This window comes from Oratosquilla oratoria, chromosome 34 (assembly GCF_046742065.1).
Source record: "Oratosquilla oratoria isolate Oo_2021 chromosome 34, ASM4674206v1, whole genome shotgun sequence".
Lineage (NCBI taxonomy): Eukaryota > Metazoa > Arthropoda > Malacostraca > Stomatopoda > Squillidae > Oratosquilla > Oratosquilla oratoria.
The window spans coordinates 39016872-39027565 of record NC_134810.1 but is presented as its reverse complement, the minus strand read 5'-3'; positions in this window follow the sequence as shown (position 1 = coordinate 39027565).

The following is a 10694-nucleotide window of genomic DNA, read 5'->3' as shown; positions in this document are numbered from 1 at the left end:
TATATGTATTGAGCAACAAATTCCCCTATATCCTGCGGTTTCCGGTTTAATCCATCACTTGTTTTCCCATCCCCGATTCCCATTCCCCCTCCCCTACATAATGGTGAGTTTCCCCCTCCCGACATTCCCCCCGCCCCGAGTTCCACCCGCACTTACCATCCCCCCCTTCCCTGCCCCCATCGGCGCAAGAACCAACCGTTATCTGGTCACACGACGACAGCATCCACCTCAGTCGCTGCGTACATTTACCTTTGAGGAACTTGTTTGGAGGTTCACTGACGCGCACCCCCATCCCCACCCCACATGGGATAGTCTTACAAATCACATATGAATAAATATATATATATGTATGTACATTTGAATAAATGTATGTACAAATCTCTACAGTGGCATTTAAAAACCACTGATCTAAGCTATTCCAAGTATTTATGCATCTATACGGAAAACTGTCCCTTCACATCATTTAGACATGTAGTTTTCTTTAATTGGTTGGTATAACCTCTAAAAGTCCCCCTATCCTTATGATATCTCACCAGCCAATGTAATGAACCACGTAGCCAATCAGTGGTAAGCAAGTTTGCAATGTTTTGTGCATCCAGTACGGATGTGCCATACTATTACAAGCGGGTGTTTGATGCCGGTTAACCTATCAATCTGATTTATGTAAATGAATTTTGGTTAACGAACTATTGTACTTACTTGATTGGCCTGCATAATAAATTGGTTAGATGTTTGTTATGTGTTAGACATAATACAAACTTAAATCTATGTCTCATGTCTTATACTTTCGTAGAAAACGGTTCTTCGACTCTAAATGGATTTCACCAGGTAGAGGATCCATCAATCAGTCTAGGTTTGTGTATGTGTGTGTGTATGTGTATGTATGTGTGATTCACCTTGGTCTTCGGATGTGTTGGACTCGTGATCGACAGCCCACGAGAGTTGGAGCAACGACTCGAAGCGGAGCAGTACTGAAATTATTTCAGCCCGGGGTATGATACGAACTCAGACCGCCGTAGAGAAAGTCGGGGACTCTACCAACCGCACCACGGAGCGCGTATATATGTGTGTGTGTGTGTGTGGTGTGTGTGTGTATTTACCTAGTTGTATTTTACGGAAAGGAGAGCTATGCTCGTGGTGTACCGTCGTGTGTGTGTGTGTGTGTGTAATTCACCACGGTCTTGGATCACATCTTGGAATCGTGATCGAAAGCTACAAACTTTCTGGATGAGAACTCAGAAATAGCCCTATCTATGGATAATGCTATGACCTTAAACACACACACACATACGCTTGTTAGACCTCGTCTTAAATTCATGTATGATTCCTGTTTGAGTTTGGATTATAATTTTTTAGACTATTCAGCATACGAATCTGTAAGGAAAATTAAAATGGGCAGTGGGAAAACTTGCAAGATTACCACTGGTACTCGGAGGTATATATTATTGGTCCATTGGCAGGAATGAGGTGTGTGCGTGTGATTCACCGTCGTCTTGGACCACGTGTTGGACTCATGATCGACAGCTATTACCCTCCCGGAAGAGAGCTCAAAGCTCATATATGACCGATCTATGGGTAATGCTGGACACACACACCCAACTCTCCTCCCACGAGAGTTGGATTAACGACCCGCAGCGCAGCGACACCATAATTATTTCAGTCCTGGGAGGGATTCAAACCCGGACCACCGTAGTAGCAGCCAGGAACTCTACTAAACGCGCCATCGTGTGAGTGAGTGAGTGTGTGTGTGTGTGTGTGTTTACTTGTAGTGTACGGGGCTGAAGCAAAACTTATAGTTGCTCTTTTCCTTCGTTTGACAAACCTTGCATCGAATTCTTATATAGTGTTGGTTTGGGTTATATTTTCATCTAACTTATTTCACAAGCTGACACTTTTATGTGGAAGGACATACTATAAAAAAAATAGATAAATGAAAAATAATGATTTTACTGTGACCTCTTGTCGATCTTCCCGTATCAGTAATTCACTTTCTCCCAGCCTGCTTCCAGTTTAAGTAACACCATCTCTCTTTTCTTTTTTCCAAAGTGGATAGTTCAAGTTTCTTTAATATTTGCTCATTTAATATGTTGTTTAGAGCAGAGATAATTATCATAATTTTGGTGCCTGCTTTTTGTATTCTCTTTGTTTTTCTTGTAATTGTTTTTTAAGTATGGTGACCACATCGCCGCTGCATACTCCAGGCTAGGCCGTATCAAACATTCATTTGTTTTCTTCATCATATTATTATCATCTATGTAATGAAATTTCAGCTTATATTTTTCAACGGGTCTCTCTTGCTATTTTCCTTATGTGTATTCCATGTCTTTGATTATGATACTTAAGAGCTTTTCCTCCTTTGCTTTTGTTATCATTTAATTTCCCATTTTGTAGTCCATCGTCGGTCTTTTCTTATTTTGATTATTTCCAATATTTTGCATTTCTTTCTGTGAAATTTTGTTTTCCGTTCCTAACTTCATTATGCACCATTGCATCATAATGCAATCGTCCATGCATCGCCAGGAAATAGGTTTCCATAATTCTGTTAATTTCCCGTTATGTTATTAATACAAATACAAGATATATTACAGGATCCAAAACTAAATCCTATGGTATAACGCTGTTGACTTTTCTCCATTCAGACTTTTCATCTCTCATTACTGATCTCATGGTCTTTTAAAAAATCTGTTATACATTTTAGTATGTTACCACCGAGGCCTCCTATTTTTTCTAATACCCATATCAATGTGTGTGTGCGTGCGTGCATACAGAGGGGATAATCATATTGCACACTCATGCATGTCAATACACATGCTCTCTTTCACTCTTCTCCCGCTTTCACTACTTCCCATACTCTTCCTCATCCTCATCCGTACACACACACACACTCACTCTCTCTCTCTCTCTCTCTCTCTCTCTCTCTCTCTCTCTCTCTCTCTCTCTCTCTCTCTCTCTCTCTCTCTCTCTCTCTCTCTCTCTCTCTCTCTCTCTCTCTCTCTCTCTCTCTCTCTCTCTCTCTCTCTCTCTCTCTCTCTTCTTCTTCTTCTTCTTCTTCTGAAGCCTGAACACGCAGTGTTTTAGTGACTAATGACGTCAGGTCGTACTTTCTCCGAGCAATTGTGTATGTTTTACTTCTTTACTAAATGGCAGCCAAAATACAGAATCGTAACCGCAGTTTAGGAAAGTTAAAGAATAAAATCTTCATATAATATTGCAATGAACACTTTTTTAAGTCTGAGTAGTGATTTTATATATTCAGAAACTTTAACAAAAACTACGCACAAAATATGTGTGACGTAGTAATCAAAGACGACGGGGCATCGCAATGCCTAACAGATGGTGGCACACTAAGCTAGCATGCTACTTGCTTTTGCTACTTCGTTTGAATAGAAACGACGTCAGTTACAATATTCTAGACTTCCGTAAGAACATCTCAGCAACGTGTCTAACATTCGTACAGGTTTAACCTCTCTCAGTTCGTCGTTCAGCTTCTCACTATATGACGCAAGAGTAATATGACATTTGGAAACAAAAATCAAAACCGAAGTCGTTTCTGCTCAAAGTAGCAAAAGCAAGTAGCATGCTAGTGAGAAATGCCTAGTGTGCCGCCACAACTGTTATGCTTCTCCTCCTTCACTTCTTTTTTTCATCCGAATTTCTATCAAGATAGACCGAAGAAAAGATGGAGTTGAAGAAATCCTAGAGGCAAATGGATTAGGAAAAATAGAGGATTTGAGGGAAGAAGAAAGCTTTGAGAGGACAATCTGGAGAAGTGTGCTGGCCCGACTGACAGGCCTACCTGGGGGCCGAAGTAAGGAGTGTGTTTATTAATTAATTAATTAATTAATTTGTTTATTTACTTATTTATTTAATTGTTCATTTCTTAGCATTGACGTCAAAAAGAGTTAGAGATGATTTCCCCGTGTTATTCTTAAAATCTGTTTCCATGTTGATTCTTGGCAGTTAGTTCCCATCTCTGTCAACTTTCTCTTAACCTATCAGAACTGTTAATAGGAAGGTGACAACGCTTAGCCCTTGAACTATAACATTTAGAGCTTATTTTCCTTCTTGCCCAAAATTTCGCATCTATATTTATCAGAAAATTTGTGGCAATTTTTGTAGTTGCACTTTTGTCAGGAAGGTTTTAGCAAAGGACGTTCTCCGGTAATTTCATTTTTATATTTCTCCTTTTGAAACATATGATGTTGCGCTTGATCAGCGTTTCCCAACCTTTTCCGACCATGCATCTCCTGTTGTCATGTCTAAGCAGTCCAGCACCCCTATCTTGTTATTAGAAGGATAAAAGAAAGAGAAGTGTACTGCTTAATGATTTATTTTCTTGATTCCCTAGAACAAACAAATCGACAATATTGTTTGTAGAAGAAATAAGAATACACTAGGAAAAAACTAGCATGGAAAAAGTCAAATATTCGCAACTGGGTAATCAATGATACACATATCAATGCGATTTTTTGTGTGCATCATTTCCCAACTCCCTCTATGATTGATTTCATCAGCCCAGGTTGAGAAACGCTGCGCTAGACATATCGCAAGAGTTTCACGGTGGTATTCATAAAAAAATCTTTCCTTATATAAATCCTTGGAAGGGAAAGATTTATATAAGGAAAGTATTTTTTTAAGAATACCACCGTAAGAATCTTACGGTGACATTCTTAAAAAATATTTCCTTATATAAATCTTTCCCTTCCAATGATTTATATAAGATTTATATAAGGAATTTTTTTCTAACAATACCACTGTCACTATCTTTCATTCCCAAGCGACGGCCCCACGATATTTGTCTCACTGCTCCATCGTTTCTGACTTGTAAATATGACTCTTCCTCCATTCTCTGTCATCCAACGATATCAACGATGACGTTCCCTTTTTATATATTGTTTATTTTGTTTTATTCTATTCTATTTCATTTTATCTTATATATATATATATATATATATATATATATATATATATATATATATATATATATACACACACACACACACACACACTTTCAACGAACGGACGGCTTGACGAACGCTCTGAAGAAAAGTGCAGATTGTGGATACCAACGCAAAGAGAAGTGCCTTTTTGTATTTGCAGGGGGGGGGGAAATTGCTCGTGAGGCAGTAGGTAAATAGGAAAAGAGGAGAAGGGGAGGGATTGCTGGGGAAATGGAAGGAAATGAGGATGTGGAGGACTTGGCCCAGGCAGACGGGCGTAAGGTCAACATGAAACGACCACCGGATGACGAAATGGCAAATAAAAATGTAAAGATTAGAAGTATAGAGAGGAGAAATACAGTAGAAAGTGACGAGAATATGTTCCAGGGATTTAAAGAGGGTGGGGGGGACACAACCCCCCCCCCCGACTGATAAGACTAGAGGAGAGAGTTGATAAGGTGATCGAGGACTTGGAACGTAAGTTAGGTAAGGTAGACTCCATCTTCCAGAGAATTGAAAGATTGGAACAACTAGAGAAGGCTAACAGAAACTTAACTGAAGAAGTAGAGGACCTAAAAAGACAGTTAGGAAATGTAAAGGAGGAGAATGAGAAATTGAAGAAGAATAGTAATGAAAACAGTGAGAAAATAGCTACAGAAGCTAAAAATTGGAGAATAACTCAAGAAGGGAATAAGGTTTCATTCACTGACATAGTCAAACAGCAATTGAAAGAACATAATGAAGACTCAGTTATTAAAGTGATGAGACAGAAGGAGAATATAGTAAGAGAATTAGCTGACAAAAAGAAATGTATAATTATATTAGGAATGGAAGAGAAACATAACCCAGATAGAACCGCAAGAATCAAGGAGGAAAATGAAAGGGCAAGCAGTTTATTAAAATTAGTCCAGGAAGATGAACCAGAAATTATAAAGGAAATTGAGGAAAAATTCAGACTCGGAAAATATAGTACAGATAAGACCAGACCAATTAAGATTAAATTCAGGTCACAAACAACGGCAGAGAAAATTCTATCCAAGACAGGGAAACTAGCAACAAATGATCAATATAAAAAGGTATGGATAAAAAGAGAAATGAATAAGGAGGAAAGAGAGGCAGAAAAGCAGAAAAGAATTGAAGCTAAGGCAAAAAACGAGGAAAGAACGGAGTCAGAGAAAGAGAGATTCTATTGGAGAGTAGTGAACATGAAAATAAAGCAGTTCGACATACTAAAGAAAAACATAAGGGAAACAGAGAACACAATGGAAGTGGCAGAAAACTAAGAGTGTCTTACACAAATATAGATGGATTGATAACAGGATTGAATGAACTGAATGATTATTTGAAAGAAAAAGAACCGGACATAATGGGAATTGTAGAAACAAAATTAAAAGGCCCACTACCACCCAACAGTGTAGGACATGATACATACAATTATTGGATTAGAAACAGAGAGAAAAAACAAGGGGGTGGAGTTATGTTCCTGACTAAGAAGGATATAAACGTGAAAGGTGTCATATATGGAAAGAATACAGTAGAGATGATTATGATAGAAGTGGAAGACCGAGATAAGAAGAGCAGAAAATTTGTGATCAATTATGTGCCTCCGAAAACAGCCTCATGGGAGGAGAGTGAACATAAAAGTATGTTAGAGGACACAAAGATAGCATTAACTAAAATAATGGAAGACGGAGGAAGAATAGTTATGATGGGCGACTTTAATTGCAAAGAAATCTGCTGGGAAGAAATGACAGTAAAGAGTGGTGATGACTCATGGGGAAATGCTCTACTTGAGATGATTACTGACCATTCAATGACACAATGGATACAAGAGAACACTAGGTATAGAAATGAAGAAGAACCATCGAGGCTAGACTTAATAATTACATCTGAACCTAGAATAGTGGACAAGATTGAATATAAAACACCAATAGGTAAAAGTGACCACATATTGATTGAACTGGAACTTAATGAAGAAAAATATATGAAAAGAAATGAACAATATAGAAAAGGAAGAATGATGTATGAAAAAACAAACTTTGATAAAATAAGAGAATTCTTCCAACAAGAAAACTGGGAAGAAATATACAAAGAAGAAACATCAGTGGAAGAGAAATGGAATATTTTGACAAAAATTTACAAAGAAGGAGTGGAAAAGTATGTCCCAAGACAAAAACAAGAAAAAGAATATGTAAAATGCTGGTACAACAAAAGTTGTAGGGAGTTAAAAGACAAAAGAGACAAAGCCTGGACCGGATGGAAAAAAGACAGAAGACCTGAAAAATGGAAAATATATACTGGTTATAGAAATGAATATGTACAAAAGTGCAGAGAGGAAAAAAGAAAATATGAAAAAGATGTTATAGAAAAGTGTAAAGATCAACCAAAACTATTCTACAGATTTGTAAACAATAAACTGAAAAACAAACAAGACTTGGAGAAATTAAGACAAGGAGGAGTTGAATACACTGAGGAAATGGAAATGGCAGAAATTATGAACAAACATTTTAAATCAGTGTTTACAAGGGAAAATATACAACCTGAAGAGATTGAGTGGAAGGAAAAAGTCCCCCCTATGGAAGAAATAGAAGTAACGAAGAATGAAATATTGACACACTTGGGTAATTTTGATGTCAGAAAATCGCATGGGCCAGATGAAATAGCAAACTGGATTCTGAAAGAATGTAGGAATGAACTGGCAGACAAAATACATAGCATAATAAGCAGTTCCTTAAAAGAAGGAAAAGTTCCAGAAGATTGGAAAAAAGCAAATATAGTACCTATATATAAAGGAGGAAATAAAGAAGAACCTACCAACTATAGACCAGTCTCTCTAACAAGTACAATAGCAAAAATATGTGAAAGAATTATCAAAAGTAGATGGGTAAAATACTTGGAAAAAAACAACGTACTAAATCCAAGGCAATTTGGATTCAGACAAGGACGATCATGCGTCACCAATTTAATATGTTTCTATTCAAGACTAATAGATATAATACAAGAAAGAGATGGATGGGCTGATTGTGCATTTCTAGACCTAAAAAAAGCTTTTGACAAAGTACCACATAAGAAGTTGCTTAAGAAATTAGAATATGAAGGAGGAATACAAGGTAAATTGCTAAATTGGATGGAAGACTTTTTGCAAGAAAGAAAAATGAGAGTAGTGATAAGAGATCAGCACTCAAAATGGAATGAAGTAATAAGCGGTGTCCCGCAGGGAACAGTTCTGGCCCCAATAATGTTTGCTATATATATTAATGATATGGATGAAGGAATTGAAAGCTATATGAGCTTCTTTGCAGATGATGCAAAATTACTGAAAAGAGTGAAAACTGAAGAGGATTGTGAATCACTACAGAGAGATCTAAATAAAGTACAAGAATGGAGTAGGAAGTGGGAGATGGAGTTCAATACAAAAAAGTGTAGTATAATGGAATTTGGAAAAAGCAAAAACAGAATAACAGGATCATATAATTTGGGAGAAGAAGGAATAAAAAGAGTAGAAAATGAGAGGGACCTGGGAGTCATTGTTATGAATAATATGTCACCTGAGAAACATATAAATAAGATTTTTGGAGAAACTTATAATTTAATAAGAACAATCAAAGTGGCATTTACATACCTGGATGAAGAAATGGTGAGGAAAATCCTAATCACCCTGATAAGACCAAGATTGGAATATGCAGCAACGATATGGTCACCAAGTACAAAAAAATGTATAAAAAAACTTGAAAGAATACAAAGAGCAATTACTAAACTGGCACCAACACTCTCAAAACTATCATATGAAGAGAGACTACAAAAACTTAAACTACAGACACTAGAGCAAAGAAGAGAGAGAGGAGATTTGATAGCTATTTACAGAATCATGAAAGGCATAGAAATTACTGATAGAGAGAATCTGATAAAATGGGATGACAGAAATACAAGAGGACACGGAAAGAAAATAAAAAAAGACAACTATAGAAGAGATTTGAAAAAGAACAGCTTTCCTCACAGAGCAATAGACAGTTGGAACAAGTTAGATGAGAAAGTGGTGTGTGCAAAAACAATACATGAATTTAAAAATAGTTTAGATAAAATGAGATATGAAGACGGGACCTCACGAGCATAGCTCCCCTTCCCGTAAAATACAACTAGGTAAATACAACTAGGTAAATACACACACACACCACAACTAACACCACAGTCGGACGAAGAAAAGAGTTAAGTAAGGGTAACTTTATATTTCGATTGCTAACTGCAATCCTCTCACGCTTACTCAACTCTTTCTTTCGTCCGACTGTGGTGTTAGTTGTGATTTACAGATTTGTTACTACATTTTTCACCAGTGATATATATATATATATATATATATATATATATATATATATATATATATATATATATATATATATATATGTATGTATATACATACATGCTAATAAGAACACGGGTATGTGTGTTCACTTATGCATAGTAGACCACTTGGAAAAGAGAAACTAACAAAGCAGAGCGCTTTCGTATATTACATCTTCAGTGCAAAAAGTACATAGTTAATAGAAATACATAGATTATATATATACATGAAATAGGAACAAGGACAGTTTACATAAGGGTAGAGGGGTAGAGGACATTTACCCCCTGGGAGGCGGGCTGTCAGGTCGCAAGGGTCAATGCGTCCGCTAATGAGGGTGGGGCGACATTAGGTCACAGTCGCAGGGTTACATTTTACCTTTTATTATTTTGCTTATTTCTTGACAGATAAAATTGTCAAGTTTTTATAAGCCCTTGTGTAGGTTGGTATTTTGATCACTGGTGGTATGGATCAAACTACACTCTATTAGGTTTCTTACTATTATGTTGTTAGTATAATAGATTACATGGGTATTACCCCAATCAATTGGATGGTTTTTCAACTCAATATGCTTGAAGATTCCACTGGAATTATTGCCATCCCTAACATTTTTCTTATGTTGTTCAATTCTAATGTTTAAGGGTTTGGCAGTTTGACCTATGTAAAATTGATTACCCATTTTGCAAAGGAGGTCGGAGGGACCTTAGTAACTATGGACCGATTAGCTTGCTGCCAAAAGTATATAAAGTATTCTCCAACATCTTTACAAATAGACTAAGTCAAGTGTTAGATGAAAAACAACCGAGAGAACAGGCAGGATTTAGGAGCGAAAATTCGACTCCAGACCATTTGCAGGTGATTAATCAACTAATCGAGGAAACGACAGAATACAATATACCTCTCTGTTTAGCTTTTATAGATTACGAGGCCTTTGACTCAGTAGAACAAATAGCTATACTAAACTCGCTACGCAATCAGAGTACAAACGAACGGATTATAAGGATTTTAGAAAAGATTTCTGAGAAATATTCCGCAATAATTCGACTACATAAAGATACAGAAAAAATCAAGATCGGGAAAGGAGTACGGCAAGGCGATACAATTTCACCCATATTGTTCACAGCTTGCTTGGAAGAGATCTTCAGAAGGTTGAGTTGGGAAGAGAAAGATTTGAAGATTAATGGTGAATATTTGAACCTCCTAAGATTTGCGGATGACATTATTCTTATTCCAGAAAAAAACAGAAGACTTTAAAATGAAGAAGAATAAAACGAAAGTAATGTTCAACACAAAAGTTCAAAGCAAAGATATCATAATCGACGTGGGAGTTTTGAAAAGAAGCTGAAGAGTATAATTATTTAGGCCAGGTGGTGAAAGTGAACAAAGATCATGATAATGAAATAAAAAGACGTATTACA